Source organism: Solanum dulcamara, chromosome 4, assembly GCF_947179165.1.
Source record: "Solanum dulcamara chromosome 4, daSolDulc1.2, whole genome shotgun sequence".
NCBI lineage: Eukaryota > Viridiplantae > Streptophyta > Magnoliopsida > Solanales > Solanaceae > Solanum > Solanum dulcamara.
In genome coordinates, this window is record NC_077240.1 from 33996723 (window position 1) to 34003792 (window position 7070).

At 35.4% G+C, this 7070-nt stretch overlaps 1 pseudogene; it reads right to left on the minus strand.

The window, feature by feature from the left end:
* Nucleotides 1-1471: 1471 nt before the first annotated feature.
* LOC129884185 (uncharacterized) lies at nt 1472-3499 on the minus strand (annotated as a pseudogene).
* Between the last annotated feature and the right edge of the window lie 3571 nt (nt 3500-7070).

Here is a 7070-nt window from a genome sequence, read left to right on the forward strand (position 1 = left end):
CACGACTACCGACTCGTGAGATGAGATTTGAGACATCAAAGTTCAGACTAGGGATTTTAATTTTTTGATTTGGGAATTAAATTTTAGTCTTCAGTAATGTGGAATATCAGATGTGGGAATTGGCTAATTGGATTTGCCGATTTGGGTCACTCCAATTCCACATAATTAGTCCACATTGATATTGGGCTTGGGAGTTAGAATATAGGCCTTTAGGGCTTAGTGACTAAGTATAGTAAAATTCGGTTTCTCGGTTTAATCGAATTTATATAGTTAAAATCGCAAACCTAACTGAATAATCAAAATTTTAAATTTGAAAACCAAAACCAACCGAATAAACCAAAAAATCGAAATCGAAATTAAAAAAAATTGGTTCGTTCGGTTTTTTCGGTTTGAACCGAAATATTCCCAGTCCTACTATTATTTACCTATTGATGAAGATGTTTTTAAATGTCCACTTGAGTTAACTCTCTCTATTGAGTCTAGTCTTCCGCTGAGTGACTGAATGAGCAATTAGACTAGGTGGTTCGCTTGGAGGCAAAAATGGTCTTTGAGTGCCGACCACGCCTAGGGTACCCTCTCGAGGCATGACAAGAAACAAGATGCTTTTATCAATATTTAGAAGAGGCTAGTCGTCCACTATGTGAAGGAGTCCGCACTCTGCTTTGTCTGTTGCAGTTAGATTAATGAATCTTAAATCACTACTAAAATAATGTTAAAAGAGACCTCAAATGTTGGTCGTTAGAATGCAGGTGGATTTTTGTAGAGAGCTCATGAGGTCTCTACTAATTTTTTACAGAATTATTCAAAAAGAGACCTCATCAGGTTGCTAGTTATTATTTATTTTTATTTTATTTTTTAAAAAGGGAGACCTTATTAGGTCCCTATATTATTATTTCTTTTTATTTTATATTCTCGAAAAGAGACCTAATGAGGTCTATAAAAATTATTAAATTTATTAATTTTATGAAGAGAGACCTTATAAGGTCGCTTTCACTAAAACACACAAGAAAATAAGCGAGCTAATGAGGTCTCTTTAATGAGAAAAAATAGTTTTTCCCAAAAAAGAGACCTCATGAGGTCGCTTTATCTCATTGCTTGAAAAAAGAAATTGCTAGAAAATAAAAGGCAGAAAAGTGACCTCATGAGGCCTCTTATCTGAAAACAAATCTAGCAACTTATTGCTTCTTTTACAGCTACCCACATGCCATTTTAATTCAACATATATTCTAATCAGCAAAATCAAGCTCAAAGAAGTTCCAACAATATACCGATATAACAAATCATTTGGTATATATTCTCTTATCAACTCAACATGAAAAATAACTTAAACGTTATTCGAATTAGAACAAACAAAACATAAAAGTCGTAAGTTATATATAATAGAATCATTCATTCACAAAAAACTTAATAATTAGTACAAACAAACTATAAAGTAAGGAATTTAGATTATCTAGTACAACTCTAAACTTCACTAATGTGGTTGTGTGTTTGCCACATGATCCTCGTCATCTTCTTCACCACTAGACTCATTTATAAAATCTCTTTGTTGACCATATATTTGCGGTTTAGTACGTCGAGACTGAGAAGGTCGAGGAGGGTAAGTGACATCATCAGAACAAGGTGGAATCCCTCCTGAAGTAAGTAATGTATCTAGTTCAGCCATAAGACCCACATACTTTATGTCCCTCCTCCTTTCCCTAGTCCACGAGGCTCCAACTTGACTAGATATCTCAACAATCTTCTTTTCCATAGCCAAATTAGTCTTCCTTATTTCATCATCAAGAGAACTACCTTCATTCCGATTTAGTATATATATAGTATTTCCTCCTTTCTTAATGGAAAGGAATCGAAGAAGAAGAGAAGATAAGTGAATGAAAAATGAAGGGAAAATGAAGGGAAAGAGAGTTAGAAAGGATTGACTGATGGATTAGTTATAGTTTTTGGACGAATGAGTTGAACTCTGTTCAACGAATCTTCAAAGCAACTTCGTACCTCCTATTAGGGTGAAGTTGATAAATTATTCTAACATCTTCATGAATTGAACTCACGTAATGGTAGCTTTTTTGTTTCATTTAAATAAGATTCACTCTATCGCTTATCCCTCTATTCTTTAAAATGATGATATATCCTTTTGACCCGACTATAGCCAATTGGTTTAAACGAAGGATAGGACCATTAATGGAAACCATCATTCCGTCCTATAAAGGTATCCCTTTGGTTACAGGTAGACTAGCTCAAACACTCTCAAGAGCTGGGAAGCGTAGAATCTTTGCAATATGTAATTACATAAAACATAGGTTACTTGCCCCTATTCATGAGTGGTCAATGAATGTATTATCTACAATAGAGATGGATGGTACGTATGACCAAGAGTGCCCCATAAATCTGTTAGCTCGTAATACTTACTGTTATGATGCTACAGATAGATGGCCGTTATCAATCATCTATCACACTTTTGCATTGTTCTTCGGAGCTACTTATGCATCAGGTGTGGTAATTGGTCTTAATACATTCTTGGTTCATTATCCATTCACTAAGAAGATTTCATTCTTGGCAGGGCAACCTTTAGGCTATCTCGGTTCTTGGTCACTCTTCTCTATAAGGTCAAATGAGTTTCACTTTCACATAGTGAAATGCTTCGTACCTAGGCCTTTTAGCTCATAATGATAGTCATGAAAGGTCTGTTGTGGAATTCCATAATTATACCCATATTTACTCGGACCACCAACTGAGTCTAGCCAAACTCTCTCAGCCTACTCTTGGCTAAGTATCATGCCTTGGTTATCTTCTGGCCGAGTCTGAAGAAAATTATCTAAGGCTTGAAGATATTGATTTTGAATTGAACAGTAATAACATTAGAATATAAATTTAGAAAAAAATAACTATTATTTTCAATTAATAGCTTAAATAGGTTTGTTGAGCTCATGGCTCAAACCAAACGTCTAGCTTCTTACCGATATTGCTCATCTTCTTAAACCTGAAATTGCTCCCCCAATGGTTAAGTAACTTTTTCCAATCCTCAGCTAGAATCCATTGAGGCTTCTTGTCACGATCCGAGAGGGTACCCTAGGTATGACCAGCACTTGAAGACCATTGCTAGTCTCCAAGAGAACCACTTGGTCCAATCACACCATCATTCATCAACATTTTAACAGAGGAAGACTCAAATCATTATGAAAACTAACTCATAAGATAAGGCCAAAGGCCAACAACCTATCAAATTAATTAAATTAACAAGACTAGTATGAATGAAACTAGCCAATAATTAAACCAATCGAATATGAAGCCTCTATCAACTATCTAAGGGTGCCAATGACATCTAAGGGTGCCAATGACAGGTTCATGGCTACCTCGAATCAAATGACAAAAACTAAACTCAAAGCTAGGATGATAGATGTGTTATCCTCTGGAAGCAAGAAGGACTCACCAAATAGCTGAATACGAACATATCCTCAACGATGCACCTTTTGATGATCTCTAGTACCTGTCTCTGCATCATGAATGCAGGCCTAAATGGACGTCAGTACATGGAATGTATGAGTATGTAAAATAACATAATGAAACATGCATCAAGGTAGAATCAATTCAACTCAGAGATCTCGAATCAAAAGGTGAATGACTCAATCAAGATGTCATAAGTCCAAACAAGGATAAAATTTAGACAAAGACCAATTATATACCTTCCAATCCAATCAGAATATTACCAATACCTATATGGGAGTTTCTCTTATTCGACAACCATCACTTATGAGCCAGTGATAGTACAAAAAACCGACATTGTTACCACATCCATCCATTACCTTGTTAGGGTAATAATGAATCAACCAACCATGGATCCAAAACCAATCAAGTCCTACCATGTCAGGATAATAATTTAGAAAGCATCCGGCTTAATGGTTCAATCCTCTCCTATATATGGCGACGTAGGTATTGGGTTTGAGTTATTACTTAGTCTTACCCTTTCGGTGCTCGTTACTCCTACCAAGACTCAAAGCTCATAAGAGAATCAATCCAAATCAAACTAAATCAACAAGTCTCTGTAGAACTTTTTCAAGTCATCAATTCTATCAATCTATCCTCTCAACCAATCAATTTCCCAATTATTCCCAATTATTTGATTAAGAAATGTTTTAGGCAATCATTTATGACAACAATTAGTTGAGACCATTCACTTGGGTTCAATTAAGTAAAATATATAGGACCATCAGTTGATCGACATTATCATCATGCTCACATCCTAATCACAATCACATTCATAAGTACAAGGCTCTAGACTCAATCTTTAGGTATATACAATGTAATATCAATCAATATGCTATTAAGGTTTATGAAATAAATAGTTCAAATCATACGTTCAAGGAATTCATTTGTATAAAAGTATGAACTTATTAATAATTATTAAAATATGTAAATTTAGAAAATAAATTATCAAGAACACATTAATGGGAACTCAATCCATTCACAATCAACCTATCATAATCACGGGCACATGGAATAAAAAAATTTATATTTTAGTTTAGCCTTACATACCTAGAGACGAAGAGCAATTAAGAACTCAAAGACCTTTCTTGAAGAATTTGAATCCTAGCCTTTCTCATCTTCTCTAATCCTCCCTCTCAAATAATCTTAGTTTTAATGAGAGTATTATGCGTTCAAGGTACTGATAAGGGACTTGTAGAAACATTTACTCTTCAGGTCTATGAGTGGTAAACCCCTCGATGAGTCATAAACACGACTCATCCTATAGGTTTCTCAGAAGCCTGAAATTTTGAGTCTCTAAAGTTTCTCTATAGGTCATTTCTACGACTTTTAGGGACTTTGATGACTCGTCAATTCAATTTGTATGAGTGAAATTTGACTTTAGGATTTTGGTTAAGTCGTAAGAGTTATTAGGACTCATAAAAGCAATCATAGGTGACTTCTCAAAACTCCATATTTTACAAAGTGTTGGGAAGGGTGTACTTATTATTCCTACGACTCGTAGAACGCTCTATGAATCATAGACGAAACTTGTGGTCCTCAAAGTCATTTCTTTTCCTTAATTTTTCTCATAGTCATCGATCCTAGTTTAGGTTAGGATAACACGGGGTGTTATAATATCTCTCTCTTGAGATCATTCATCCTCAAATGAAGATCAAGATAAAGGTTTTTCTTAAGGAACGAATACAATCAAGAACTCAACAATTAATCATTTGTACAATCAACTAATTAAACTCAGGAATACATATTAAATACTCAAACTCGGAATGGACTTCAAATCAAAGATAAGAAACGAACGTTACCATAAACATCATAATTAGAAGGCATGAATGGATGAGGATATCTAGCTTTCATATGCTCTCCAGCTTCCCATGTAGCCTCTTCAACAAACTGATTTGGCTATAGGACCTTGTCGGATGCTACCTCTTTGGTTCTCAATTTATGAACCTAACGATCTAGAATCTAAATTGGGATTTTTTTCATAATTCAAACTCTCCTTCACCCCAATTCTCTCAGTTGGGACAACAATTGAAGGATTTCCCAAGCACTTCTTAAGCATAGAGATGTGAAATACAAGATGAATAACTTCTAACTCTAGGAAAAATTCTAATTCATAGGCTACATTACCAACCCTCTTCACAATCTGATAAGGACAAATATAGCGGGGACTAAGCTTCCCTCTCTTTCCAAATCTCATCACACTCTTCATGGATGAAACTTTCAAGTATACCCAATCATGCACTTCAATCTCCAAGTCTCTCCTCCTAATATCAATATAGGATTTTTGATGACTCTAAGCAGTTCTCAACGTCTCTTTGATGATCTTCACCTTCTCCATGGCTTAATGAACCAAGTCTGGTCCAATCAAATAAACTTCTCCAACCTCTAACCAACCAATTGGTGATCTATATCTCTTCCCATATAGATCTTCATAGGAAGTCATCTGAATGCTCGAATGAAAGCTATTATTGTATGTAAACTCAATAAGAGGTAAATGGTCGTCCCAATTACCTTTGAAGTCAATGAAAAAGTCTCTTAACATATCCTCCAAAGTTTGTATCATAGAATTTTCTTGGCCATTTATCTACGGATGAAAACCAGTGTTAAGGTTCACTCTTGAAGCCAAACCTTTTTGGAATAAATTCCAAAACTGAGCAGTGAACTGAGCTTTCTTATCTGAGATGATAGACAAAGGAACTCCATACATCTAATAATCTCTCGAAGATACAGTCTGGCATAATCCTCTATAGTGTCCATAGTCTTAACTGGCAATAAATAGGCTGACTTGGTCATTCTATCCACAATTAACTAAATAGAGTCATAATGTCTGCGGAATCGCGGTAGACCAGTAATGAAATCCATATTTATCATCTCCTATTTCCATTCTGGAATCTTAATATTCTGAGCTACTCCAAAAAGCCTTTGATGCTCAACTTTGAATTTTTGTCAGTTCAAACACTTGGACACAAACTCTACTATACTCTTTATTCTACTTCACTAGTATATTTCTCTCAATTCATGATACATCTTCGTAGTACCTAGATGGATGGAATACTTGGAGTTATTGGCTTCTTCCATGATTCTCTCTCGAATACTATCAACTATTGGAACACACAATCTCCCTTGATACCCTAACACTCCATCTCTCCCTTTGGAAAAGGCCATTACCTTCTGCTTGTGAACCTCGTCTTTCAGTTGAAGGAGAATGGGGTCCTAATCTTGCTTTTCTTTCACCTCTGCAACTAGAGATGATTCATCCCTATTCTGAATGATTGTACCACCATCACTTGAGTCGATAAGTTGAACTCCAAAACGTGCAAGCCTATGTACTTCTTTGGCCAATTCTTTATTTCCCTCTTCTACATGAGTAGTGCTTCCCATATATAACCTATTAAGAGCATCGACACAATATTAGCTTTACCTGGATGGTAAAGAATGCTTATATCATAGTCTTTGAGCAACTTGATCTATCTCCTCTGTCTCAAGTTTAGCTCTTTTTGGGTAAACACATATTGCAGGCTCTTATGATCTGTGAACACATCAACATGTATGTCATAAAGATAGTAACACCAAATCTTGAGAGAGAACAC